General features: G+C 39.3%; 1 protein-coding gene and 2 pseudogenes across 1 annotated transcript in view; 2 read left to right on the top strand and 1 right to left on the bottom strand.

The window, feature by feature from the left end:
• LOC148775584 (uncharacterized) overlaps positions 1-27348 on the top strand; it is a 55077-nt gene that overhangs the window by 6509 nt on the left and 21220 nt on the right. The gene's annotated exons all lie outside the window — the stretch shown is intronic.
• On the top strand, positions 1853-8608 carry LOC148775585 (phospholipid-transporting ATPase VD pseudogene; annotated as a pseudogene).
• On the bottom strand, positions 16487-18115 carry LOC129554524 (COMM domain-containing protein 8-like; annotated as a pseudogene).

Below are 27348 nucleotides of genomic sequence, written 5' to 3'. Positions count from 1 at the left end.
CTGGCATTGTAGAAATCATCCCATTTTGTAACAGATGTCATTTTACAGAAATGAGATTGAATGGGACAAAGAGGCTCAGTTCAGTTCAGTTCAGTTGCTCAGTCCTGTCCGACTCTTTGCAACCCCATGGACTGCAGCATGCCAGGCCTCCTTGTCCATCACCAACTCCTGGAGCCTACCCAAACTCACGTCCATTGAGTCGGTGATGCCATTTAACCATCTCATCCTCTGTCGTCCCCTTCTCCTCCTGCCCTCAGTCTTTCCCAGTATCAGGGTCTTTTCAAATGAGTCAGTTCTTCGCATCAGGTGGCCAAAGTATTGGAGTTTCAGCTTCAACATCAGTCCTTCCAATGAACACCCAGGACTGATCTCCTTTAGGATGGACTGGTTGGATCTCCTTGCAGTCCAAGGGACTCTCAAGAGTCTTCTCCAGCACCACAGTTCAAAAGCATCAATTCTTCAGCGATCAGCTTTCTTTATAGTCCAACTCATACATGACCACTGGAAAAACCATAGCCTTGACTAGATGGACCTTTGTTGGCAAAGTAATGTCTCTGCTTTTTAATATGCTGTCTAACTGTTCACTTTTACATTTGACTTTACTTGAATTATTAAAATGAGCAGGAATTATTTTTGTTATTTAAAACTTCGGTGGGGCTTGGGTCATAAAAGCACTCAGTTTCAAGGAGGCCCTCCATCTGCGCCTTCAACATTTGGACTTAGACTTTCAGCAAGTTGGTCTTATTTTTTTAAAAAGGAAGATATGCAATAAAGGCACAGACATATAGATAAGTCAGCAAGTGTCAGTAATACTGACATCTGTTCTCTTACCTCCACCCTTGACGCTACTACCTTGGTTTAGGCCTCATTGCTTTTCTCCAGGCCTGTCAACTCCACAAGGGCAGGACCGTGGGTGCTATTTGATTTCCAGATCATAGTACAGTTCCCAGCACGGAGAGGCCAGTCCATCAATAAACATAAGAAGTGAATGGGTTATGGTAACAATCTCCTCTTGGTCTCTCTGCCTCTGGTCTTAAATTTGCTGCTAATTAAATTTAGCAAAGATTCATTTATACACCTACTGTGCTGTGTTAATCTTAGTTGCTCAGTCATGTCTGACACTTTGCGACCCCATGGACTACAACCCATCAGGCTCCTCTATCCATGGGGATTCTCCAGTCAGGAGTACTGGAGTGGGTTGGCATGTCCTCCTCCAGGGGATCTTCCCAACACAGGAGTTGAACTCAGGTCTCCCACATTGCAGGCAGATTCTTGACCGGCTGAAACACCAGGGAGAGGATACACCTACTATTGGCAAGTATTTCCTGATGTTGTCTTCAGCCAGCAGTCTTCAAACGTTTCAGCTTCTGTATTTCCCACAATCATGTTTTGAATTTGTATTATAAGTTTAAATAATTTCAAAGGATGTGATTTATGGCTTATTGCTTATATTGACATTTAAAACTGGTATAAAACCTTAAAAGTCTATCAGTAGGACTTAAATACCATGGCAGTTTGATGCCCACTGTTATTAATTTAAAAAAAAAAGTTCTTTAAAGTTGGAATTTTATGTTGCGTTTTTTCCTTAAACTTGAAAAATCCATTGTACTTCTCTGTATGGAATTTTATCCTGATATAACATATTTTTATCCTTGATAGTCTTTTATTGATTATTATTAATTTCTGCAACAAGAAAAAAACATCTGAATTGAAATTTAAAAAGTATTTCCTAAGATGATCAGATAATATTAAATTTCTTCTGGGCTGAGTTAACATCATAATTATTATTAGTATATAATTGGTCAGAACAATATAAATGTGTTATAAATTATGATAATTATTAAACATAAAAAAATTTTAGTAAGAATGTCTTTGTTAATGAGATGGATGGCCCTATGTTTTTGTCTGTGTATTGGTGGTTAAATATTACATTGTTCACAAAAATAAGTAAATGAGAATAAGAGTTTTTAACAAATTTATTTTATTGGCTAATAGGGTTTTGCCAAGAGAACACACTGGTCATAGCAAACACCCTCTTCCAACAACACAAGAGAAGATCTACACATGGACATCACCAGATGGTCAACACTGAAATCAGATTGATTATATTCTTTGCAGCCAAAGGTGGAGAAGCTCTATACAGTTAGCAAAAACAAGATCGGGAGCTGACTGTGGCTCAGATCATGAACTCCTTATTGCCAAATTCAGACTTAAATTGAAGAAAGTAGGGAAAAACCACTAGACCATTCAGGTATGAACTAAATCAAATCCCTAACGATTATACTGTGGAAGTGAGAAATAGATTTAAGGGACTAGATCTGATAGAGTACCTGATGAACTATGGACGGAAGTTCTTGATATTGTACAGGAGACAGGGAACAAGACCATCCCCAAGAAAAAGAAATGCAAAAAAGCAAAATGGCTGTCTGGGGAGGCCTTACAAATAGCTGAGAAAAGAAGAGAAGCCAAAAGCAAAGGAAAAAAGGAAAGATATAAGCATCTGAATGCAGAGTTGCAAAGAATAGATAAGAAAGCCTTCCTCAGTGATCAATGCAGAGAAATAGAGGAAAACAATAGAATGAGAAAGACTGGAGAACTCTTCAAGAAAATTAGAGATACCAAGGGAAAATTTCATGCAAAGATGGGCTCAATAAAGGACAGAAATGGTTTGGACCTAACAGAAGTAGCAAGAATACACAGAAGAACTGTACAGAACAGATCTTCATTACCCATATAATCACAATGGTGACTACCTAGAGCCAGACATCCTGGAATGTGAAGTCAAGGGGGCCTTAGGAAGCATCACTACGAACAAAGCTAATAGAGGTGATAGAATTCCATTTGAGCTATTTCAAATCCTAAAAGATGATGCTGTGAAAGTGCTGCACTCAATATGCCAGCAAATTTGGAAAACTCAGCAATGGCCATGGCTACAGGACTGGAAAAGGTCAGTCTTCATTCCAATCCCAAAGAAAGGGAATTTCCAAAGAATGCTCAAACTACACACAATTGCACTAATCTCACACACTAGTAAAGTAATGCTCAAAATTCTCCAAGCTAGGCTTCAACACTTCAACAGTATGTGAACCATGAACTTCCAGATGTTCAAGCTGGATTTAGAAAAGGCAGAGGAACCAGAGATCAAGTTGCCAACATCCATTGGATCATAAAAAAAGCAAGAGTATTACAGAAAAACATCTATTTCTGCTTTATTGACTATGCCAGAGCCTTTGTGTGGATCACAAACTCTAGAAAATTCTTCAAGAAATGGGAATACCAGACCACCTGACCTGCCTCTTAAGAAATCTGTATGCAGATCAGGAAGCAACAGTTAGAACTGGACATGAAACAACAGACTGGTTCCTAATAGGAAAAGGAGTACATCAAGACTGTATATTGTCACCGTGCTTATTTAACTTATATGCAGAGTACATCATGAGAAATGCTGGGCTGGATGAAGCACAAGCTGGAATCAAGATTGCTGGGAGAAATATCAATAACCTCAGATATGCAGATGACACCACCCTTATGACAGAAAGTGAAGAGGAACTAAAGAGCCTCTTGATGAAAGTGAAAGAGGAGAGTGAAAAAGTTGGCTTAAAACTCAGCATTCAGAAAACTAAGGTCATGGCATCCGGTCCCATCACTTCATGGCAAATAGCTGGGGAAACAGTAGAAACAGTGACAGACTTTATTTTTTGGGGCTCCAAAATCACTACAGATGGTGGTTGCAGACATGAAAAGACGCTTGCTCCTTGGAAGAAAAGTTATGACCAATCTAGACAGTATATTAAAAAGCAGAGAGAGAAGGTTGCCTGCACCGCCGGGGCTGGGCTCGGCTTTTGGCAGCTGACTTTGAGAGCCGTCTGAGAAGTGTTTTGTTGTTTTTTTTTTCCCTTCAAAGTCAAATGGCTGGCGTAGAAGCATAATCCGCCTCCTCTCTTCGGAACTGTGCTTGGTTCTTCTCTTGTATCTTGGGACTTGTGACCATCATGCTGTGATGTGTGCCCAGAGAGAAACTGATCACCTATGCAACCCGGATCTCACCGCATTTTGGACATGACCGAGCCTCTTCAATGGGCCAGGTATCACTGGCAGCGGCTGATCGGCCGTACAAATACAGACGATGACGAGAGACCATACAGCTATTCCTCGCTGCTTGCCTGCGGGGGCAAGTCCTCCCAGACCCCCAAACTGGCCGGAAAGCATCGGGTTGTTGTTCCCCACCTCCAGCTCTTCAAGGAGGAGTATGAAAAGTTCTCTGGAACCTACGTGAATAACAGAATACGGACAACAAAGTACACGCTGTTGAATTTTGTGCCAAGAAATTTGTTTGAACAGTTTCACAGTTGTTCTGAACTGGGTGCCTTTGGTAGAAGCCTTCCAAAAGGAAATTACTATGCTGCCTCTGGTGGTTGTCCTTACAATTATTGCAATTAAAGATGGCTTGGAAGATTACCGAAAATACAAAATTGACAAACAGATCAACAACCTAGTAACTAAAGTTTATAGTAGGAAAGAGAAAAAATATGTGGACAGATGCTGGAAAGATGTTACTGTTGGGGACTTTATTCACCTTTCCTGTAATGAGGTTATTCCTGCAGATATGGTTTTACTCTTTTCCACTGATTCAGATGGAATCTGTCACATTGAGACTTCTGGTCTTGATGGAGAGAGCAATTTAAAACAGAAGCAGGTGGTTCGGAGATATGCAGAGCAGGACTCTGAAGTAGATCCTGAGAAATTCTCCAGTAGGATAGAATGTGAAAGTCCAAACAATGACCTCAACAGATTCCGAGGCTTCCTAGAACATTCCAACAAAGAACGTGTGGGTCTCAGTAAAGAGAATTTATTACTTAGAGGATGCACCATTAGAAACACAGAGGCTGTCATGGGCATTGTGGTTTATGCAGGCCATGAAACCAAAGCAATGCTGAACAACAGCGGACCAAGATATAAGCGCAGCAAATTAGAAAGAAGAGCAAATACAGATGTCCTCTGGTGTGTCCTACTTTTGGTTATAATGTGTTTAACTGGTGCATTGGGTCATGGAATCTGGTTGAGCAGATATGAAAACATACCCTTTTTTAATATCCCTGAGCCAGATGGACATATCATATCACCAGTGTTGGCAGGATTCTATATGTTTTGGACCATGATCATTTTGTCACAGGTCTTGATTCCCATTTCTCTCTATGTTTCCATTGAAATTGTGAAGCTTGGACAGATATATTTTATTCAAAGCGATGTGGATTTCTACAATGAGAAAATGGGTTCTACTGTTCAGTGCCGAGCCCTGAACATCACTGAGGATCTTGGACAGATTCAGTACCTCTTTTCTGATAAAACAGGAACCCTCACTGAGAATAAGATGGTTTTTCGAAGATGTAGTGTGGCAGGCTTTGATTACTGCCATGAAGAAAACGCCAAGAGGTTGGAATCCTATCAGGAAGCTGCCTCTGAAGATGAAGAGTCTGCCGACACTCCCAGTGGCTCCCTCAGCAATATGGCGAAACCGAGGGCCCCCAGCTGCAGGACAGTTCACAATCAGCCTTTAGAAAGTATCTCCTCGAATCATCTTACTGGGAGCTGTTTCGCTCTAGAAAGTAGAGAAGGAGCCAGTGAAGTGCCTCATTCCAGACAGGCTGCTTTCAGTAGCCCCATTGAAACAGATGTGGTACCAGACACCAGGCTTTTGGACAAGTTTAGTCAGATTACACCTCTGCTTTTCACCCCAACTGATGAGACTATCCCAGATCCACCACTGGAGACTTTGTACATCATCGACTTCTTTATTGCATTGGCAATTTGCAACACAGTAGTGGTTTCTGCTCCTAACCAGCCACGGCAAAAGGTCGGACTCTCTTCTCTGTGTGGAATACCCATTAAATCTTTGGAAGAGATTAAAAACCTCTTCCAGAGACTGTCTGTCCGAAGGTCAAGTTCACCATCTCTTGCCAGTGGGAAAGAGCCATCTGGAGTCCCAAATGCCTTTGTGAGCAGACTAACTCTGTTTAATAGAATGAAACCAGCCTCACCTGTGGAGGAAGAGATCTCCCAGACGAGTGAGAGCCTCCAAGGCTCTGATAACTCAGCTTGTCCCACAGAAATTGAGAAACAAAACAGCGATGCAGGCATCGCAAATGGCAAGGTGGAACCCCTCCCTGGACATCCCTTGACCTCCAGTCTGTGTTATGAGGCTGAGAGCCCCGATGAAGCCGCCTTAGTGTACGCTGCCCGGGCTTACCAGTGCACTCTGCAGTCCCGGACCCCAGAGCAGGTCGTGGTGGACTTTGCCGCTTTGGGACCATTAACATTTCAACTCCTACATATCCTGCCCTTTGACTCAGTAAGAAAAAGAATGTCCGTGGTGGTCCGGCACCCCCTTTCCAACCAAGTGGTGGTGTATACAAAGGGCGCTAATTCCGCAATCATGGAGTTGCTCTCCATGCCTTCCCCAGATGGACCAGGTCTGGAAAAACAGCAGATGATGATAAGGGAGAAAACCCAGAAGCACTTGGATGATTACGCCAAACGAGGCCTGCGCACTCTGTGTATCGCGAAGAGGGTCATGAGTGACACTGAATATACAGAGTGGCTGAGAAATCATTTTTTAGCTGAAACCAGCATTGACAACAGGGAAGAATTACTCCTTGAATCTGCCATGAGGTTGGAGAACAAACTAACTTTACTTCGTGCTACTGGCATTGAAGATTGTCTGCAGGAGGGGGTCCCTGAGGCTATAGAAGCCCTTCACAAAGCTGGAATCAAGATCTGGATGCTGACAGGGGACAAACAGGAGACAGCTGTCAATATTGCTTATGCGTGGAAACTACTGGAGCCAAATGACAAGCTCTTTATCCTCAATACAGAAAGTAAAAATGCCTGTGAGATGCTGATGGATACAATTTTGAAAGAACTTCAGAAGAACCCAGCTTCTCCAGATCAAGCATCGTTGAGTGCGAGTTTACACCGGCCTCCTACCACCCTGCAGTGCTCAGGGCTGCGGGCTGCACTCATTATCACAGGGAAGACCCTGGAGTTTGCCCTGCAGGAGAGTCTGCAGAAGCAGTTCCTGGAGCTGACTGCTCGCTGCCAAGCTGTGGTCTGCTGCCGAGCCACGCCCCTGCAGAAGAGCGAGGTGGTAAAACTGGTGCGCAGCCACCTCCGGGTGATGACCCTGGCCATCGGTGATGGTGCCAATGATGTCAGCATGATTCAAGTGGCAGACATTGACATTGGCATCTCTGGGCAAGAAGGCATGCAGGCTGTGATGGCCAGCGACTTTGCTGTTTCTCAGTTTAGACATCTCAGCAAGCTCCTCCTTGTCCACGGGCACTGGTGTTATACCCGACTTTCCAACATGATTCTCTATTTTTTCTACAAGAACGTGGCCTATGTGAACCTCCTTTCCTGGTACCAGTTCTTTTGTGGGTTTTCAGGAACATCCATGACTGACTACTGGGTCTTGATCTTCTTCAACCTCCTTTTCACCTCTGCACCTCCCGTCATTTATGGAGTCCTGGAGAAAGACGTGTCTGCAGAGACTCTCATGCAGCTGCCCAAGCTCTACAGGAGTGGCCAGAGGTCAGAGGCATACTTACCCCTCACCTTCTGGATTACTTTGCTGGATGCCTTTTATCAAAGCCTGGTCTGCTTCTTTGTGCCTTACTATACCTACCAGGGCTCAGACATTGACATCTTTACATTTGGAAACCCCCTGAACACAGCTGCTCTGTTCGTCATTCTCCTCCATCTGGTGATAGAAAGCAAGAGTTTGACATGGATCCACATGCTGGTCATCGTTGGGAGCATCCTGTCCTATTTTCTCTTTGCCTTGGCTTTTGGAGCCATGTGTGTAACTTGCAACCCACCATCCAACCCCTACTGGATTATGCAGGAGCACATGGCAGACCCAGTATTCTACCTGGTCTGTGTTCTCACAACCTGTGTTGCTCTACTGCCCAGGTTTATATACAGAGTTCTTCAGGGATCCCTCTTTCCATCTCCAATTCTGAGGGCAAAGCACTTGGACAGACTGCCTGCAGAGGAGAGGATTGAAGCTCTCAAGAAGTGGAGAGGGAATGGGCAGACGGATCAGTTGACGTCTAAGTATGCTGACCACTCAGCTGTTGAGTCAGAGAGAATACCCATTTATGACCCGTCTGCTGTCTTTGCAGTGATGTCGGCAACTGCTTGTGCTGTTGAGAAATGAGATTTACCTGTATGTGAAACTGCTTTAGACTCAGACTTCTCTGAAACTAAGGCCTCGGGGATAGCTGGACCCTCAAAGGATTAAAAAAAGAGCAGGATATCCTCCTTGGAGATGCCAGTATTCCATCCAGTTTGGGAAAGCAACTTTGAAGAGGCTCCTTTGCCAAAGCAGCATGACTTGATTTTTCCTTAAGGGACAAGAACATTTTACTGGAAATGTTTGGAAAAGCCTGTGTGATGACCTTTACTGTATGTTTGTCGATCCATGTGTAACGGACATTAGAATTTGACCTGGACAGAGTTTAGAGAAGTGAAATATTTAATTCAGATTCAGATGCTTTCATGAAACTTTTTGGATTTTGTGAAAGCATTTTAGTTGTTCTATAAATGAAAATATTTTCAAGAGGATTCATTTGGGACATATATTTATTTGACTCTGCTCATTTCAGTGTTCTCCTGAGGTGGAGTCTTCCTGAGAAAGGGGCAACAGGGATGCCAGGGGTCCATAGAGATGCATTCCTCTCTCGGCTTCCAGTCAAAAGAAGACTCTATGAGGTTTGCCTCTGTACACATGCTGTCAGTCAGGCGATAGAGGCCATAGGTAAGGAAAATGGAATCAGTTGAGTCTAGACCCCCTTGGCAATTTCCTGCATTCTAAAACTGACAGTAGCGTGATCAAAATGAGACAATCAAAACAGTCTTCTGGAGACCATTTTAGGGTTTATCGTCTTTACAATACCCTATAACTTTTCTAGTATGCAAATACATTCAAGCTCTTTTCAACCTCTAAAAGTGATATTATAAACTGACGTTGATACAGGTGATTCTCAGGAGAATTCTATGAGGTTCTTAGATTTGCTTTTAATTACATTTAGGACAAGAAAGTCTATATCAAGTCCATTGCTGTTGCAAATCATGTATGCTGGCTTTAATTGGAACAAGGAAACTAGTTTCTGCCATAACTGCCAGGTATTATTATAAGATCATGTATTCTTGTCGAGTTCTTTTAAAATTCTGTATCCATTCATCTGAAAATTATCAGCCAACCCAGAACTTCCTTCATGAAATCTCCATGGTAATGTTCTATGTCTGTATCAAGCTCTTCTTAATGACTATTCAGCTGCTTTTCTCAGGGCTTAATTTTCTACCTGTTGCCTACTGTTCTGGTCTTTTTTGTAGCCTTCTAATATTATTGCAAATGGTCTTTTATACAGACTGATTTCTAGAATATCCAAAATCCCATATGGCTAATGGAGATAGCTATCTGCTTTCTTATGATTTTTTTAAAAATAAACTTTTTAATAAATAAAAATAAATAAATAAATAAAAAGCAGAGACATTACTTTCCTATGGTTTCCTTTGTTCTGCAAAGGAGCTTCCTTCATAGCTCAGTTGGTAAAGAATCCGCCTGCAATGCAGGAGACCCCGGTTTGATTCCTGGGTCGGGAAGATCTGCTGGAGGAGGGATAGGCTACCCACTCCAGTATTCTTGGGCTCCCCTTGTGGTTCAGCTGGTAAAGAATCTGCCTGCAATGTGGGAGACCTGGGTTTGATCCTTGGGTAGGGAAGATCCCCTGGAGAAGGGAAAGGCTACCCATTCCAGTACTCTGGCCTGGAGATTTCCATGGGTTGTATAGTCTATGGGATCGCAAAAAGTTGGACATGACTGAGCAACTTTCACTTGCTAAACAAAAGCTTGTGATTTTTGACTAGGTCTCATTTTTTAATTTTTTGCTTTTATTTCTATTGCCTTGGGAGACTGGCCTAAAAAAAATTGTTATTATTTATGTCAGAGAATGTTTCACCCGTGTTCTCTTTTATGAGTTTTATGGTGTCACGTCTTATGTTTAAGTTGTTAAGCCATTTTGAATTTATTTTTGTGTATGGTGTAAGGGTGTGTTCTAAATTCACTGATTGACGTGCAGGTGTCCAGCTTTCCCAACATCACTTGCTGAAGAGACTATCTTTTTGTCATTTTATATTCTTACCTCCTTTGTCAATGATTAATTGACTGTTGGTATGTGTGAGGAAATGAGTTTTGATATTGTAGACTTTCTCAATTATTTGAGCCCTTTCTGAATTAAATGCCAAAAATCACATAGCAATTTATTAACAAAATTATTTTTAACAATCTATCAGCTGACACCTCAATTTTCAGTTTTGTTGAAAGCAAAAGAGTTGGAAACCACCTAACTTTCAAAAGAACTGTTACCCACTTAGCTTCATTCACTTAATTCCTGGGAAACATACCAAGAAAGGCTTTACCAAAACTTAACAAATTAATGTTAATATTAATTGTGTATTTTATTCTTCAGATAGAGGCATTTTTATTTGACCCAAAACACTCAGAAAGAATTAGGTACATAAAAAATTAATTATAATATACCTTGCAATACAGCTCCCCCTTGAACAACATGAGTTTGAACTGTGTGGGTCCAGTTATATGCAGATTTTTAAGATAAATATATTGGTAATTTTTTAATATTTGTGATAATTTGAAAAAGCTCTCAGACAAAACACATAGCTTAGAAATAGCGAAACATTTTAAAAAAGCTTGGTATGTCATGAATGCATAAAATATATGTAGTTGCTAGTCTATTTTACCATTTATTACCACAAAATTTACACAGATCTATTATAAAAAGTTAAAATTTATCAAAACTGAGGTACACAAACAGAGACCATCCGTGGCACCATTGGAAGGCCAGAGAGATGTAAACAAACATAAAGATGCAGTATTAAATCATGGCTGCATAAATTAACTGTGGTACATATTGTACTACTGTAATAATTTCATAGCCACATCCTGTTGCTATTGCAGTGAGCTCAAGTGTTGTATCTGCTTAAAAGCCTTTGTGAGGCTAATCATCTCCACATGAGCAGTTACTTAACTGCTGTCTCCAGTAAATAGCATATTACAGTAAGAAGTGATCTGTTGTGGTTCTTACATAATTTTCATTGTGTTTAAAGCAGTACCGGAAACCTTAAGTAACATTGTAAGACCCATGCAAAGTGTTGCTAGTGATGTTGGAAGTGCTCCCAAGAAGCAGAGAAAAGTCATGACATTATAAGAAAAAGGTTGAATTGCTTGATATGTACTATAAATTGAAATCTGCAGCTGCGGTTGCCCACCATTTCAAGACAAATGAGTCCAGCATGAGGACCATTGCAAAAAGAAAGAAGAGGCAAAGTAATGTCTCTGCTTTTTAATATGCTCTCTGGTTTGGTCATAGCTTTTCTTCCAAGGAGCAAGTGTCTTTTCATTTCATGGCTGCAGTTACCATCTGCAGTGATTTTGGAGCCCCCACAAAAAAGTCTCTCACTGTTTCCATTGTTTCCCTAACTATTTGCCATGAAGTGATGGGACTGGATGCCATGACCTTGTTTTTTGAATGTTGAGTTTTAAGCCAGCTTTTTCACTCTCCTCTTTCACTTTCATTAAGAGGCTTTTTAGTTCTTCTTCATTTTCTGCCGTAAGGGTGGTATCATCTGCATATCTGAGGTTATTGATATTTCTCCCAGCAATCTTGATTCCAACTTGTTCTTCATCCAGCCTGGCATTTTGCATGATGTACTCTGCATATAACTTAAATAAGCAGGGTGACAATATACAGCCTTGATGTGCTTCTTTCCTAATTTGGGACCAGTCCGGCATTGTTCCATGTCTGGTTCTAACTGTTGCTTCTTGACCTGCATACAGATTTCTCAGGAGGCAGGTAAGGTGGTCTGGTATTCCCATCTCTTTAAAAATTTTCCAGTTTGTTGTGATCTACACAATCAAAGCCTTTGGAGTACAATAAAGTGGAAGTAGATGTTTTTCTGGAACTCTCTTGCTTTTTCCATGATCCAGTGGATGCTGGCAATTTGATCTCTGGTTTCTCTGCCTTTTCTAAAGCATCTTGAACATCTGGAAGTTCACGGTTCACACACTATTGAAGACTAGATTGGAGAATTTTGAGCATTAATTTACTAGCATGTGAGATGAGTGCAATTGTGCGGTAGTTTGAGCATTCTTTGGCATTGCCTTACTTTGGGACTGGAATGAAAACTGACCTTTCCCAGTCCTGTGGCCACTGCTGAGTTTTCCAAATTTGCTGGCATATTGAGTGTCACACTTTCACAGCATCATCTTTTAGGATTTGAAATAGCTCAACTGGAATTCCATCACCTCCACTAGCTTTGTTCATAGTGATGCTTCCTAAGGTCCACTTGACTTCACATTCCAGGATGTCTGGCTCTAGGTGAGTGATCACACCATTGTGATTATCTGGGTCGTGAAGATCTTTTTTGTACAGTTCTTCTGTGTATTCTAAATATCTCTTCTTAATATTTTCTGTTTCTGCTAGGTCTATACCATTCTGTCCTTTAATGAGCCCATCTTTGCATGAAATGTTCCCTTGGTATCTCTAATTTTCTTGAGAGATCTCTAGTCTTTCCCATTCTATTGTTTTCCTCTATTTCTTTGCACTGATCACTGAGGAAGGCTTTCTTATCCCTCCTTGCTATTCTTTGGAATTCTGCATTCATATAGGTATATTTTTCCTTTTCTCCTTTGCCTTTAGCTTCTCTTCTTTTCTCAGCTATTTATAAGGCCTGCTCACACAACCATTTTGCCTTTTTGCATTTCTTTTTCTTGGGGATGGTCTTGATCACTGCCTCCTGTGCAGTGTCACATACCTTCATCCCTAGTTCTTCAGGCACTCTATCAGATCTAATTCCTTGAATCTATTTGTCACTTCCACTGTATAATTGTAAGGGATTTGATTTATTTGATTTACCTGAATGGTCTAGTGGTTTCCCTACTTTATTCAATTTAAGTCTGAATTTGGCAATAAGGAGTTCATGATCTGAGCCACCGTCAGCTCCCGGTCAGTCTTGTTTTTACTGACTGTATAGAGCTTCTCCATCTTTGGCTGCAAAGAATATAATCAGTCTGATTTCGGTATTGACCATCTGGTGATATCCACATATAGAGTCTTCTCTTGTGTTGTTGGAAGAGGGTGTTTTCTATGTTTGGTGCGTTCTCTTGGCAAAACTCTGTTTTGCTTTGCCCTTCTTCATTTTGTCCTCCAAGGCCACATTTGCCTGTTACCCAGGTATCTCTTGATTTCCTACTTTTGCATTCCAGTCCCCTATAATGAAAAGGACATCTTTTTGGGTGTTAGTTCTAGAAGATCTTGTGGGTCGTCATAGAACTGTTCGACTTCAAGCTTCTTTAGCATTACTGGTTGGGGCACTTGGCTTGCCTTGGAAACGAACAGAGATCTTCTGTCATTTTTGAGATTGCACACAAGTACTGTATTTCAGACTTTTTTGTTGGCTATGAGGGCTACTCCATTTCTTCTAAGGGATTCTTGCCCACAGTAGTAGATATAATGGTCATCTGAATTAAATTCGCCCATTCCAGTCCATATTAATTCACTGATTCAGACAGAATGAAAATCCACAATCACAGAAAACTAATCAAACTGATCACATGAAACTATGAGCCCTACCGTGTAGGTTCACCAAAGATGGAGAGGTCATGGTGGAACATTCTGACAAAACGTGGTCCACTGGAGAAGGGCATGGCAAACCACTTCAGTATTCTTGCCTTGAGAACCCCATGAACAGTATGAAAGGGCAAAAAGATATGACACTGAAAGATGAACTGCCCCGGTTGGTAGGTGCCAAATATGCTACTGGAGATCAGTGGAGAAAAATCTCCAGAAAGAATGAAGAGATGGAGCCAAAGCAAAAACAACACCCAGGTGTGGATGTGACTGGTGATGGAAGTAAAGTTTGATGCTATAAAGAACAATATTGCATAGGAACCTGTAATGTTAGGTCCGTGAATCAAGGTAAATTAGAAATGGTGAAACAGAGTGAAGCCTACTCTGGGTGACCTCTTTAAAGAGATGACTTTTTAGGTATCTCTCTCTTTTAGGATGGGTGGGTGATACACTTTTTTTTTTTTCCATAAAGAGGAGGACAGTTGTGAAAGCTGTAGTGGGGATAGACAGTAGGCATGATGGTGTACATGGAAGGTGCATCCTTACATCAATTTGAGGCAACAGTGCATATGGAAGTCAAAGATCCCCTTAAACTGATGCCCTTAAACTGTCCATTCCTGCATAACTGTTGAAAGCCTAGTTTAAAGACCATTATCTGAAAGTACAGTTCTGATCCTTGGCTTCCCAACTAAAATTTTGAATGGCTTCTTACTGCCTGTGGTGGTAGCTCCTAATCTAATTATCATCAGAAGCATGAGTCCTACCCCCCAAAGATTATGATACAGGATTGCTAGAGTATAACTCCAGAACATTCATGTTTACAATGTTCCTTAAGTAATTCTAATGGCTTCAGAGATACTAAAGTCTTCTAATGAGAACATGAGTTCTGGGCTTACAGCATTTGCCTCCATCCCTCCAGCATAATTATTCTCAGTGACTCCAGCATCCAACACCCAGGCCTCAATTCTATTTATTTGTTTGGCTGAGTCAGGTCTTAGTTGTGGCACACAGGGATCATCGATCTTTGTTGCGGGACGTGGGATCTTTATTTTTATTTTGTAAATTTATTTATTTTTAATTGAAGGATAATTACTTTGCAGAATTTTGTTGTTTTCTCTCAAACCTCAACATGAATCAGCCATAGGTATACATATGTCCCCTCCCTCTTGAACCTCCCTCTCCTCTCCTTCCCATCCCACCCCTCTAGGTTGATACAGAGCCCCTGTTTGAGTTCCCTGAGACATACAGCAAATTCCCATTGCCTGTCTATTTAACATGTGGTGATGTAAGTTTCCATGTTACTCTCTCCACACATCCCACCCTCTCCTCCCCTCCCCATGTCTGTAAGTCTGCTCTTTATGTCTGTTTCTCCACTGCTGCCCTACAAATGAATTCTTCGGTACCATCTTTCTAGATTCCATATATATGCTTTAGTATACGATACTTATCTTTCTGACTTATTTCCCTCTCTATAATAGGCTCTAGGTTCATTCACCTCATTAGAACTAGCTCAAATGTGTTCCTTTTTATGGATGAGTAATATTTCATTGTGTGTATGTACCACAACTTCTTTATCCATTTATCTGTGGATAGACATTTAGGTTGCTTCCATGTTCTAGCTATTGTAAATAGTGCTGCAGTGAACATTGGGACACATGTGTCTTTTTCAATTTTGGTTTCCTCAGGGTATATGCCCAGGAGTGGGGTTGCTGGGTCATAGCATGGTTTTATTCCTAGTTTTTTAAGGAATCTCCATACCATCTTTCATAGTGGCTTTGTCAATTTACATGCCCACCAACAGTGCAAGAAGGTTCCCTTTTCTCCACACCCTCTCCAGCATTTATTGTTTGTAGACTTTTTTAAAAAAGATAATATATTTTTATTTGCTTAGAATGCTTGTTTTTAAATGTCACTGAAATTAAAAATGGTTTACTTTGCAATGAAGTTATTAACATCCAGAACTTCATTAAGTTTACAACAGATTAAGAATTTACAACAAATTGGGACCTATATAGTCTTAGCTGATATCTGAATAGTAAATATACACTATATGGTGTATTCATATTATATACGGTGTATACATATTCTTTTTATCATAGCATAGTCTCCTGAACAGACACAGAAATGCAGAAGTAAGTAACAGTGTTATTTTCACTTTTATCTATGCTTGAGTATAAGATTTTAGTTCCTAGAATTCAAAACTCAAAATTGTTCACCCAGATTTAGTTTTTTTTCCTTCTTTTTCAAGTCTGGAGAGCTCCTCTATAAAATTTTACATTTTATAACTTTTCCTTTGAAATATGAGAAAAACGTGGAATCTCCTAAGTTACATGCAACTTATACATACTTTAAAAATTATTTTTAAAAAACATCACAAATTAACCACCATACATATCCATAATAAGCATCCTCACTATTCACATAGTTCTTTAAACAATATTCAAGTATATTTGTGCCTGTATGTTTATATTACTTTAGAGCCTATTTTTAACTTTCCATAAAACTGTATAAAAATTACTCAAATATTTAATAAATGAAGCAAACCAGTCATTATGAAAATATAAACTGTGTTTACAGCCTTTTCATCTTTCATGTTTTTATGCATTTCCTGTCAACCATATAATTTCCTTTTCCTCAGGGAAGTTGATAAATTATTGTCTTTGTAATCTCACACTGCTGCTTTCTCAACTGGCCATTCAGATTTTCTGAACACATGGTATTCTCTTTGTGTATCAGTTGTATCAGTGGAATCTGATAATGTTGCTATTCATCATTTCCAGTTATTTCAACTGCAGGACCACCATATTAGCTGCTTCCCAGGAGTTTATTAGATTCTTCAGCTCTTCTTTACTCATTTCAACAGAATATGGCTTGACTTCACCATTTAAGCACAGCTGGAATCAAGATTGCTGGGAGAAATATCAATAACCTAAGATATGCAGATGACACCACTGTTATGGCAGAAAGTGAAGAGGAACTACAAAGCCTCCTGAGGAAAGTGAAAGAGGAGAGTGAAAAGGTTGGCCTGAAGCTCAACATTCAGAAAACAAAGATCATGGCATCTGGTCCCATCACTTCATGGGAAATAGATGGAGAAACAGTGGAAACAGTGTCAGACTTTATTTTTTTGGGCTCCAAAATCACTGTGGATGCTGATTGCAGGCATGAAATTAAAAGATGTTTACTCCTTGGAAGGAAAGTTATGACCAACCTAGATAGCATATTAAAAAGCAGAGTCATTACTTTGTCAACAAAGGCTATGGTTTTTCCAGTGGTCATGTATGGATGTGAGAGTTGGACTGTGAAGAAAGCTGATCGCCCAAGAATTGATGCTTTTGAACTGTGGTGTTGGAGAAGACTCTTGAGAGTCCCTTGGACTGCACGGAGATCCAACCAGTCTATCCTAAAGGAGGTCAGTCCTGAATATTCATTGGACGGCCTGATGCTAAAGCTGAAACTCCAATACTTTGGCCACCTCATGCGACGAGTTGACTCCCTGGAAAAGACTCTGATGCTGGGAAGGATTGGGGGCGGGAGGAGAAGGGGCTGACAGAGAATGAGATGGCTGGATGGCATCACCGACTCGATGGACATGAGTTTGAGTGAACTCCGGGAGTTGGTGATGGACAGGGAGGCCTGGTGTGCTGTGATTCATGGGGTCGTGGACATTCGGACACGACTGAGTGACTGAACTGAACTGAAGGTTTAAAAGTGGCATTTGTAATGTAGCAATCTTGTCGCTAGAAAGTACAAGCTTTAACTGCCAGTCAAAATCCTGTGGCTGTGCAGAGGAAATATCAACTATTTCTTTCAACAGAGTCTGCTTGATTTCATCTTTCCTACTTTTTAAGCATTTCCTGATAGCTTCTTGATGAGATGAATTCAGCTGATTCAACTGCTGAGATATCTCTTCGTCAGATAAATTTTTACCAACTGCAGCTTTGAAAAAGGTGGTAAAGTCTTCTAGAACACGTATCCATTCTGTTGAATCCCAAACACTGATAATCCTGGTAGAGAGGATAAGTTCTGCCACTGCTGCTGCTGCTGCTAAGTCGCTTCAGTCGTGTCCGACTCTGTGCGACCCCATAGACGGCAGGCCACCAGGCTCCCCCGTCCCTGGGATTCTCCAGGCAAGAACACTGGAGTGGGTTGCCATTACCTTTTCTGCATGAAAGTGAAAAGTGAAAGTGAAGTCGCTCAGTCGTGTCCGACTCTTAGTGACCCCATGGACTGCAGCCTATCAGACTCCTTCCATGGGATTTTCCAGGCAAGAGTACTGGAGTGGGTTGCCACGGCCTTCTCCAAGTTCGGTCACAAATGCCATTAATTATTTTGTGAAGAAGCTGCAGGCCCTGCTCTGTGGGAAGCTTCTGCAGCCGCCACAAGGGTGTCCCTTCTTCTGGCTCCATCCCTGTGAGAAGCTAGGGGCTCTGTAGACTTTGATTCACATTTCTCTAATAATGAGCGATGTTGATCTTTACATGTGTTTGTTAGCCATCTGTATGTTTTCTTTGGAAAAATGTCTGTTTAGGTCTTTTTGCCACTTTTTGATTGGGTTGTTTGTTTTTCTGGCATTGAGTTGTATGAGCTGCTTGTATATTTTGGAAATTAATCCTTTGTCAGTTGTTTCATTTGCTATTATTTTCTCCCATTCTGAGGGTTATCTTTTCACCTTGCTTATAGTTTCCTTTGCTGTGCAAAAGCTTTTAAGTTTAATCAGGTCTCACTTGTTTACTTTTGTTTTTATGTCCATTATTCTGGGAGGTGGGTCATAGAGGATATTGCTTTGATTTATGTCATCGAGTGTTCTGCCTGTGTTTTCCTCTAGGAGTTTTATAGTTTCTGGTCTTACATTTAGGTCTTTAATCCATTTTGAGTTTATCTTTGTGTATGGTGTTAGGAAGTGTTCTAATTTCATTCTTTTATATGTAGCTGCCAAGTTTTCCCATCACCACTTATTGAAGAGGCTGCTTTTGCCCCATTGTATATTCTTGACTCCTTTGTCAAAAATAAGGTACCCATAGGTGCATGGGTTTATTTCTTGGCTTTCTATCTTGCACCATTGGTCTGTATTTGTGTTTTTGTGCCAGTACCACACTGTCTTGATGACTGTAGCTTTGTAGTATAATCTGGAGTCAGGACTGTTGATTCTTCCAGCTCCATTCTTCTTTCTCAAGAGTGCTTTGGCTATTTGCGGTCTTTTGTGTTTCCATATGAATTGTGAAATATTTGTTCTATCTCTGTGAAAAATGCAGTTGGTAATTTGATAGGGATCACATTGAATTGGTATATTGCATTTGGTAGTATAGTCATTTTCACAATATTGAGTCTTCTTGCCCAGAAACATGGACTATCTCTCCATCTGTTTATGTCCTCTTTGATTTCTTTCATCAGTGTCTTAACATTTTCTGTATACAGTTCTTTTGTCTCCTTAGGTAGGTTTATTCCTAGATATTTTATTCTTTTGGCAGTGGTGAATGGGATTGATTCCTTAATTTCTCTTTCTGATTTTTCATTGTTACTATATAGGAATCCAAGTGATTTCTATGTACTGATTTTGTATCCTGTGACTTTGCTAAATTCACTTATTAGCTCTAGTAATTTTCTGATAGTATCTTTAGGTTTTCTATGTATAGTATCATGTCACCTGCAAACAGTGAGAGCTTTACTTCTTTTCTGATCTGGATTCCTTTTATTTCTTTTTCTTCTCTGATTGCTGTAGCTAGGACTTCCAAAACTATGTTAAATAATAGTGGTAAGAGTGGACACCCTTGTCTTATTCCTGAACTTAGGGGAAATGCTTTCAGTTTTTCACCATTGAGAATAATGTTTGCTGTGGGCTTATCATATATGGCCTTTACTATGTTGAGTTAGGTTCCTTCTGTGCCCATATTTGGAAGAGTTTTAATCATAAATGAGTGCTGAATTTTGTCCAAGGCTTTTTCTGCATCTATTGAGAGTATCCTATGGTTTTTATCTTTCAATTTTTTAATATGGTATATCACATTGATTGACTTGTGTATATTGAAGAATCCTCGCATCCCTGGAATAAACCCAACTTGATCATGGTGTATGAGCTTTTTAACGTGTTGCTGAATTCTGTTTGCTAGAACTTTGTTGAGGATTTTTGCATCTATGTTCATCAGTGATATTGGACTGTAGTTTCCTTTTTTTGTGTTGTCTTTGTCTGGTTTTGATATGAGGCCTCATAGAATGAGTTTGGAAGTGTTCCTTCCTTTGCAATTTTTTGAAAGAGTTTTAGAAGGGTGGTCATTAGCTCTTCTTTAAGTGTTTGATAGAATTCACCTGTGAAGCCATCTGGTCCTGGGCTTTTGGTTTTTGGGAGATTTTTGATCACAGTTTCAGTTTCAGTGCTTGTAATTGGATTGTTCGTAATTTCTATTTCTTCTTGGTTCAGTCTTGGAAGATTGAACTTTTCTACTTAATCTGTCCATTTCTTCCAGGTTATCCATTTTATTGCCATATAGTTGTTAATAATAGTCTTTTATTATCCTTTGTATCTCTGCATTGTCTATTGTACCTTCTCCTATTTCATTTCTAATTTTGTTGATTTGATTCTTCTTTTTTTCTTGGTAAGTCTGGCTAAAAATCTGTCAATTTTGTTTATCTTCTCAAAGAACCAGCTTTTAGTTTTAAGCTTTACTATTGTTACTTTCATTTATTTTTCATTTATTTCTGCTCTGATCTTTATGATTTCTTTCCTTCTCCTAATTTTGGGATTTTTTTGTCCTTTTTTTCTAGTTGTTTTAGGTGTAACATAGGTTGTCTGTTCAATGGTTTTCTTGTCTCTTGAGGTAGGATTGTTTTTTTAATTTTTAATTTATTTATTTTAATTGGAGGCTAATTACTTTACATTATTATATTGGTTTTGCCATACGTTGACATGAATCTGCCCTGGGTATACATGTTTGAGGTAGGATTGTATTGTTATAAACTTTGCTCTTGGAACTGCTTTTGCTGCATCCCATAGGTTTTGAGTTGTCATGTTTTTGTTGTCATTTGTTTCTAGGAATACTTTGATTTCCCTTTTGATTTCTTTAGTAACCTGTTCGTTATTTAGAAACATATTGTTTAATCTCCATGTGTTTGTGTTTTTTACATTTTTTTTTTTGTAATTGATATCTAGTCTCATAGTGTTGTGGTCAGAAAAGATGCTTGATATGATTTCAGTTTTCTTTAATTTACTGAGGTTTGATTTGTGACCCAAGATGTGGGGATGTGGGACCTTTAGTTGGGGTATGCAGGATCTTTTTACTTGTGGCATGTGAGATGTAGCTTCCCAACCATTTGAACTTGGGTGACCCCCTACATTGAGAGCCCAGAGTCTTAGCAACTGGAACATTAGGGAAGTCCCTCAATTCTGTGACTTTCTTGTCATCAATGACATTTCTTCTATTCCTTACTACTCTTGTGGATTCACCTGAGATCTTCACCACCTGCAAAATCTCCCTCTTCCAATTCTCTAGCTCACTGTTCTGTTTACTCCATGCTATTGTGGGCAGGATAGAGGTCTCCCAGAAATGTTCACATTCTAATCCCAGTACCTCTGAATATTCTACTTTACAGGGCAAAATGGACTTTGCAGATGTAGAAAAGGTATGAAGTTTAAGATAGGTAGGTTATCCTGGATTGTCTCGATGGGCCCAACCTAATCATGTGAGGCCCTAAAAGCAGAAAACTTTCCCTGGGTGGAGTCAGAGAGTTACAACCAAAAGTGTAAAGCAGAAGAGATGTGGCCAAAGGGACAGTCAGAGATATTTGAGATTTAAGGAGGACTCCCTGTGCTGTTGCTGGTTGGAGGATGGAAGAGGCAACATAACAAAAGGAATGCAGTAGTTTTAAAAAGTTATAGAGGCTCCTGCCTGACAGCTAGTAAGGAATGGGGACCTGAGTCCTTCAACCGTATGGAACTGAGTTCTTTGTTGTTGTTGTTTTGGTTTTTTTTGGCTGCACTCTGTGGCATGCAGAACTTTCCTGACCAGGGATTAAATCTGTGGCTCCTTCAGTGGAAGCGTGGAATCTTAACTGGACCACCAGGAAGTCTCTGAGTTGATTTTTTTTTTAACATTGAAGTGTGATTGACTTACAATATTATATCAGCTTCAGGTATAGAGCATAGTGATGTGATATTTTTCTACAAGATGATCACTATGATAAATCTAATTACCATGTCACTCTACAAAGTTATTAAAATATTGATGATATTAATGCTGAATATTACATCCCTATGACCTATTTATCTTATAACTGAAAGTTTGTGCCTCTTTATCTTCCTCACCTATTTCATGCTACCCCTACCCCACCTAGCCACTGGCAACCACCAGTGTGTTCTCATATCTATGAGTCTGTTTCTGTTTTATGTTTACTCCTTTGTTTTGTTGTTTAGATTCTACATATAAGTGAAATCATATGGTATTTGTCTTTCTCTGTCTGAGATTTTACTTAGCATAATACTCTCTAGATCCATCCGTGCTGTCACAGAGGGAAAGTTTCATTCTTTTTTATGGTTGAGTGTATATATATATATATATGTATTAATATATGTGATATATATAATAATCTTATTTATCCATTTATCAATCAGTGAACACTTAAGTTGCTTTCATTATGTTAATTATTGTTAATAAGGCTGCAGTGAACAGAAGGGTACATATATTGTTTCAAATTAGTGTTTTTGTTTTCTTTGAAAAAAAGTACCCAGAAATGGAATTGCTGTGTTGTATGGTAGTTATGGGCTTTCCAGGTGGTGCTCGTGGTAAAGAACCGCTTGCCAGTGCAGGAGATATAAGAGACTGATTGATCCCTGGGTCAGGAAGAATCTGTGGGAGAGGGCATGGTAACCCACTCCAGTATTCTTGCCTGGAGAATCCCATGGACAGAAGAGCCTGGTGGTCTACAGTTCATGGGGTTGCAAAGAGTTGGACACAATTGAAGTGATTTAGTAGTTCTATTTTTAATTTTTTAAGGAAACATCATACTGTTTTCCATAGGACTGCACCAGTTTATATTCCTCCCAGCAGCCCACCTTTTCTCAGCATTCTCACCAACACTTGTTATCTTTTTGACAGTAGCCATTCTGAAAGGTGTGAAGTGATATTTCATAGCTTTTATTTGCATTTCCCTGATGATTAGTGATACTGAGCATCTTCACATGTGTCTGTCAGCCATCTGTATGTCTTCTTTGGAGAAATGTTCAGGTCCTCTGCTTGTTTTTGATTTTTTTTCTTTTGGCTGTGCTGGTTTTTTGTTGCTGTGAGGGCTTTTCTCTAGTTGCAGAGATGGGGGCCACTTTCTAGTTGTGGTGCTTGAGCTTCTCATTGCAGTGGCTTCTCTTGTGGAGCACAGGCTGTAGGGCATGTGGACTCAGTGGTTGCGACTTGCTGGCTCCAGAGCACAGGCTCAATAGTTGTGTTTTATGGGCTTAATTGCTCCAAGGCATGTGGGATCCTCCCAGAACAGGGCTCAAACCTGTATCTCCTGCACTGGCAAGTGGATTCTTCACTACTGAGCCACCAGGGAAGCCCCTGTCCATTTTTTAATTGGGTTGTTTGGTTTTATTTATATTGAATTACAGAAGTTCTTTACTTTGGATATGAATCCATTATAGGATATATCATTTGCAAGTATGTTTTCCCATTCAAGAGTCTGTCTTTTCATTTTTTATTTCTGGCTGTGCCATGTGGCTTGCAGAATCATAGTTTCCTGACCAGGAATTGAACCCAGGGCCATGGTAGTGAAAGCACAGAATCCTAACCTCTGGACTACCAGGGAATTCCCTCTGTCTTTTAATTTTGTTGATCATTTCCTTCTCAGTGTACAAGTTTTTTAGTTTGATGTAATCTCATTTATCTTTGCTTTTGTTTCTCTTATTGGAGGCGATATATCCGAAAAATCATTACTACTATTGATATCAAAGAATATATTGGTTGTATTTTCTTCTCTGAGTTTTATAAAAGTTTCAGTTCTTACATTTAAATGTTTGATTCATTTTGAATTTATTTTTGTGCATGGTGTAAGAGAGTAGTCCAGTTTGATTCTTTTGCATGTAGCTGTCCAGTTTTCCCAGCAACATTTATTGAAGAAACTGTCTTTCCCCCATTGTATATTCTTGCCTCCTTTGTTGTATATTGTGCTGTGCTAAGTTGCTTCAGTCGTGTCCAACTCCTTGTGGCCCCATGCACTGTAGCCTGCCAGTCTCCTCTGTCCTTGAAATTTTCCAGGCAAAAATGCTGGAATGGGTTGCCATTTCCTTCTACAGGGGATCTTTCCAACCCATGGACCAAACCCCCATCTCTTAGGTCTCCTACATTGGTATTCAGATTCTTTACCACTAGCACCACCTGGGATTGTTGTAGATTAACTGCCCATGTAAGTGTGAGTTTATATTTGGGCTCTCTATTTTGTTCTGTTGATCTATATGTCTGTTTTTATGCCAGAATCACACTGTTTTGATGACTGTAGTTTTGTAGTATAGTTTGAAAGCAGGGAGCATGATACCACCAGCTTTGTTCCTCTTAAAATTGTTTTGGCTCTTTGGGGCCTTTTGTGTTTCTGTACAGATTTTGTAATTATTTGTTCTAGTTTTGTGAAAAATGCCATTGATATTTTGTTAGGAATTACATTAAATCTATATATTGCCTTAGAGAGTGTGGTCTTAAGTATTGGTCTAAGTATGGTCATTTTAATAATAATAATTTTTCCAACCCATGAACATAGTATATTTCTCCGTTTGTTTATGTCATCCTTGATTTTTTTCATCAGTGTCTTACAGTCTTCCAAGTATAGATCTTTTACCTCCTTGGTTAGATTTATTCTTAGGTATTTTATTCTTTCTGATGAAATTGTAAATGGGATTGTTTTATTAATTTGTCTTTCTTAGATTTTGTTGTTATTGTACAGAAATGTAACTGATTTCTGTATATTAATTTTGTATCCTGCTATCTTACTGAATTCATTTATTAGTTCTAAAGCTTTTTGGTGGCATCTGGAATTTTCTATATATAGTATTATATCATCTGCAAACAGTGACAGTTTCCTTAATAATTTTCTTTGTGGATAATCTATTGATGTAAGTGGGATATTAAAGTCTCCTATTATTACTGTGTTACTGTCAAAATTTCCCTTTATTCTTATTGATATTTGCTGTATATATTTGGTACACCTATGTTGGGCACATATGTACTTACAATGGTTGTGTCTTCTTGGATTTATCCCTTTATCATAAGGTAATGTGCTTCTTTGTCTCTTGTTACAGTCTTTGTTTTAAAGTTTATTTTGTTTAAGTATTGCTACTGTAGATTTTTTGTTTTGTTTCTGTTTGCATGGAATATCTTTACCCAATCATCTCACTTTTTTTCTGTGTGTGTTTTTAGATATGAAGTGAGTCTTTTGTAGGCAATATGTATATGGGCTTGTGTTTTATCTGTCTAGTCACACCATGTCTTTTGACTGGAGTATATAGTCCATTTACATTTAAAGTAATTATTGATAGGTATGGGGTGGTGGTTGTTCAGTCGCTATCTTATGTCCAACTCTGTGACCCCATGGACTGTAGCATGCCAGGCTCCTCTCTCCTTTACTATCTTCCAGAGATTCCTCAAATTCACGTCCATTGAGTTGGTGATGCTATCTAACCATCTCATCCTCTGCTGTCCCCTTTTTGCCTTCAATCTTTCCCAGCATCAGGGTCTTTTCCAATGAGTTGGCTCTTCTCATCAGGTGGTCAAAGTATTGAAACCTCAGCTTTAGCAACTGTCCTTCCAGTGAATATTTAGGGTTGATTTCCTAGGATTGACTGGTTTGATCTCCTTTCAGTCCAAGGGACTCTCAAGAATCTTCTCTAGCACTGCAGTTAGAAAGCATCATTTCTTTGGCACTCAGCCTTCTTTATGGTCCAACTCTCACATCTGTACATGACTACTGGAAAAACCATAGCTTTGATTAGATAGATCTTTGTTGGCAAAGTGATGTCTCTGCTTTTTAATACACTGCCTAGGTTTATCATAGCTTTCCTTCCGAGGAGCAAGCATCTTTAAATTTCATGGATGCAGTCACTGTCCAGTGATTTTGGAGCCCAAGAAAATAAAATCTGTCACTGCTTCTACATTTTCCCCTTCTATTTGCCATGAAGTTATGGGACTGGATGCCATGATCTTAGTTTTTGAATGTTGAGTTTTAAGCCAACTTTTTCACTCTCTTCTTTCACCTTCATCAAGAGGCTCTTTTGTTCTTCACTTTCTGCCATTAGGGTGGTGTTGTCTGCATATTACCTCATCTGAGGTTATTGATATTTCTCCCAGCAATCTTGATTCTAGCTTGTGATTCATCCAGCCCAGCATTTCACATGATGTGCTCTGCATATAAATTAAATAAGTAGGGTGACAGTATTCAGTCTTGCTATACTCCTTTCCCAATTTTGAACCAATCCTTTGTTCCATATGCAGTTTTAACTGTTGCTTCTTAACCTGCATATATATTTCTTAGTAGACAGGTAAGGTGGTCTGGTATTCCCATCTCTTTAAGAATTTTTCAAAGTTTGTTGTGATCCATATAGTTAAAGGTTATGTTCTTACTGACATTTTGTTAATTGTTTTCTGATTGTTTTTATAGTTCTTTTTTGTTCCTTCCTTCTTTTGCTCTCTTCCCTTCTGATTTGATGACCATCTTTAGCGTTATGTTTGAATTCCATTCTCTTTTGTGTATGTGTATCTGTTATAAGTTTCTGTTTTATGGTTACCATGAGGTTCATATTAATATATAACCACCTTTAAATATACATGATTATTTTAAGTTGGTAATCTAAGTTTGAGTGCATTTTAACAACCCTGCATTTTATAACCCCCCTGTTTTGACATCATATTTTATATTTTTTTGTTTTGCATATCCTTTCCTCTAATTACTTATTGTGGATATAGGTGATTTTACTACTTTTATGTTTTAACCTTCCTATTAGCTTTGTAAGTTTTGATCTACTGCCTTTACTGTGTATTTACCTTTTCCAATGAGATTTTCCCTTTTGTAATTTTCATAATTCTGTTTGTGATCTTTTCTGCTTAGAGAAATCCCTTTTATATTTCTTGTGAAGGCAGTTAAGTGCTCCTGAACTCCTTTAGCTTTTGCTTGTCTATAAAACTCTTTTATCTCTCCTGCAAATCTGAATGATAGCCTTGCTGGGTAGAGTATTCTTGTTGTAGTTTTTATCTTTCATCACTTTGAATATGTCAGGCAGCTCCCTTCTGGCCTGCAAAGTTTCTGTTGAAAAGTCAGCTGATAGCTTTATGATAGTTCTTATGTAACTAGTTGCTTTTTCTCTTGCTGTTTTAAAGATTCTTTATTTATCTTTAATTTTTGCCATTTTAGTTATAATGTGACTTGGTGACCCTCTTTGGGTTCATCTTGTTTGGGACTTCCTGTGCTTCCTGGACCTGTTTTCTTCCTTAGGTTAAGAAAATTTCCAGGTATTATTTCTTCAAATAAATTCTCTGCCCCCTTTCTCTCTTCTTCTGGGAATCCTGAAAGCAAATGTTCATACACTTAATGTTGTCTCAGAGGTCTCTTAAACTATCCTCATTAAAAATTTTTTTTTTACTTTTTGGCTTGGGTAATTTCTACTCCTCTTCTA

This window comes from Moschus berezovskii, chromosome 14 (assembly GCF_049115385.1).
Source record: "Moschus berezovskii isolate FMDL1 chromosome 14, NW_MosBer_1.0, whole genome shotgun sequence".
NCBI classification, from domain to species: Eukaryota; Metazoa; Chordata; class Mammalia; order Artiodactyla; family Moschidae; genus Moschus; species Moschus berezovskii.
This window is presented reverse-complemented; position numbering and strand designations above follow the sequence as displayed.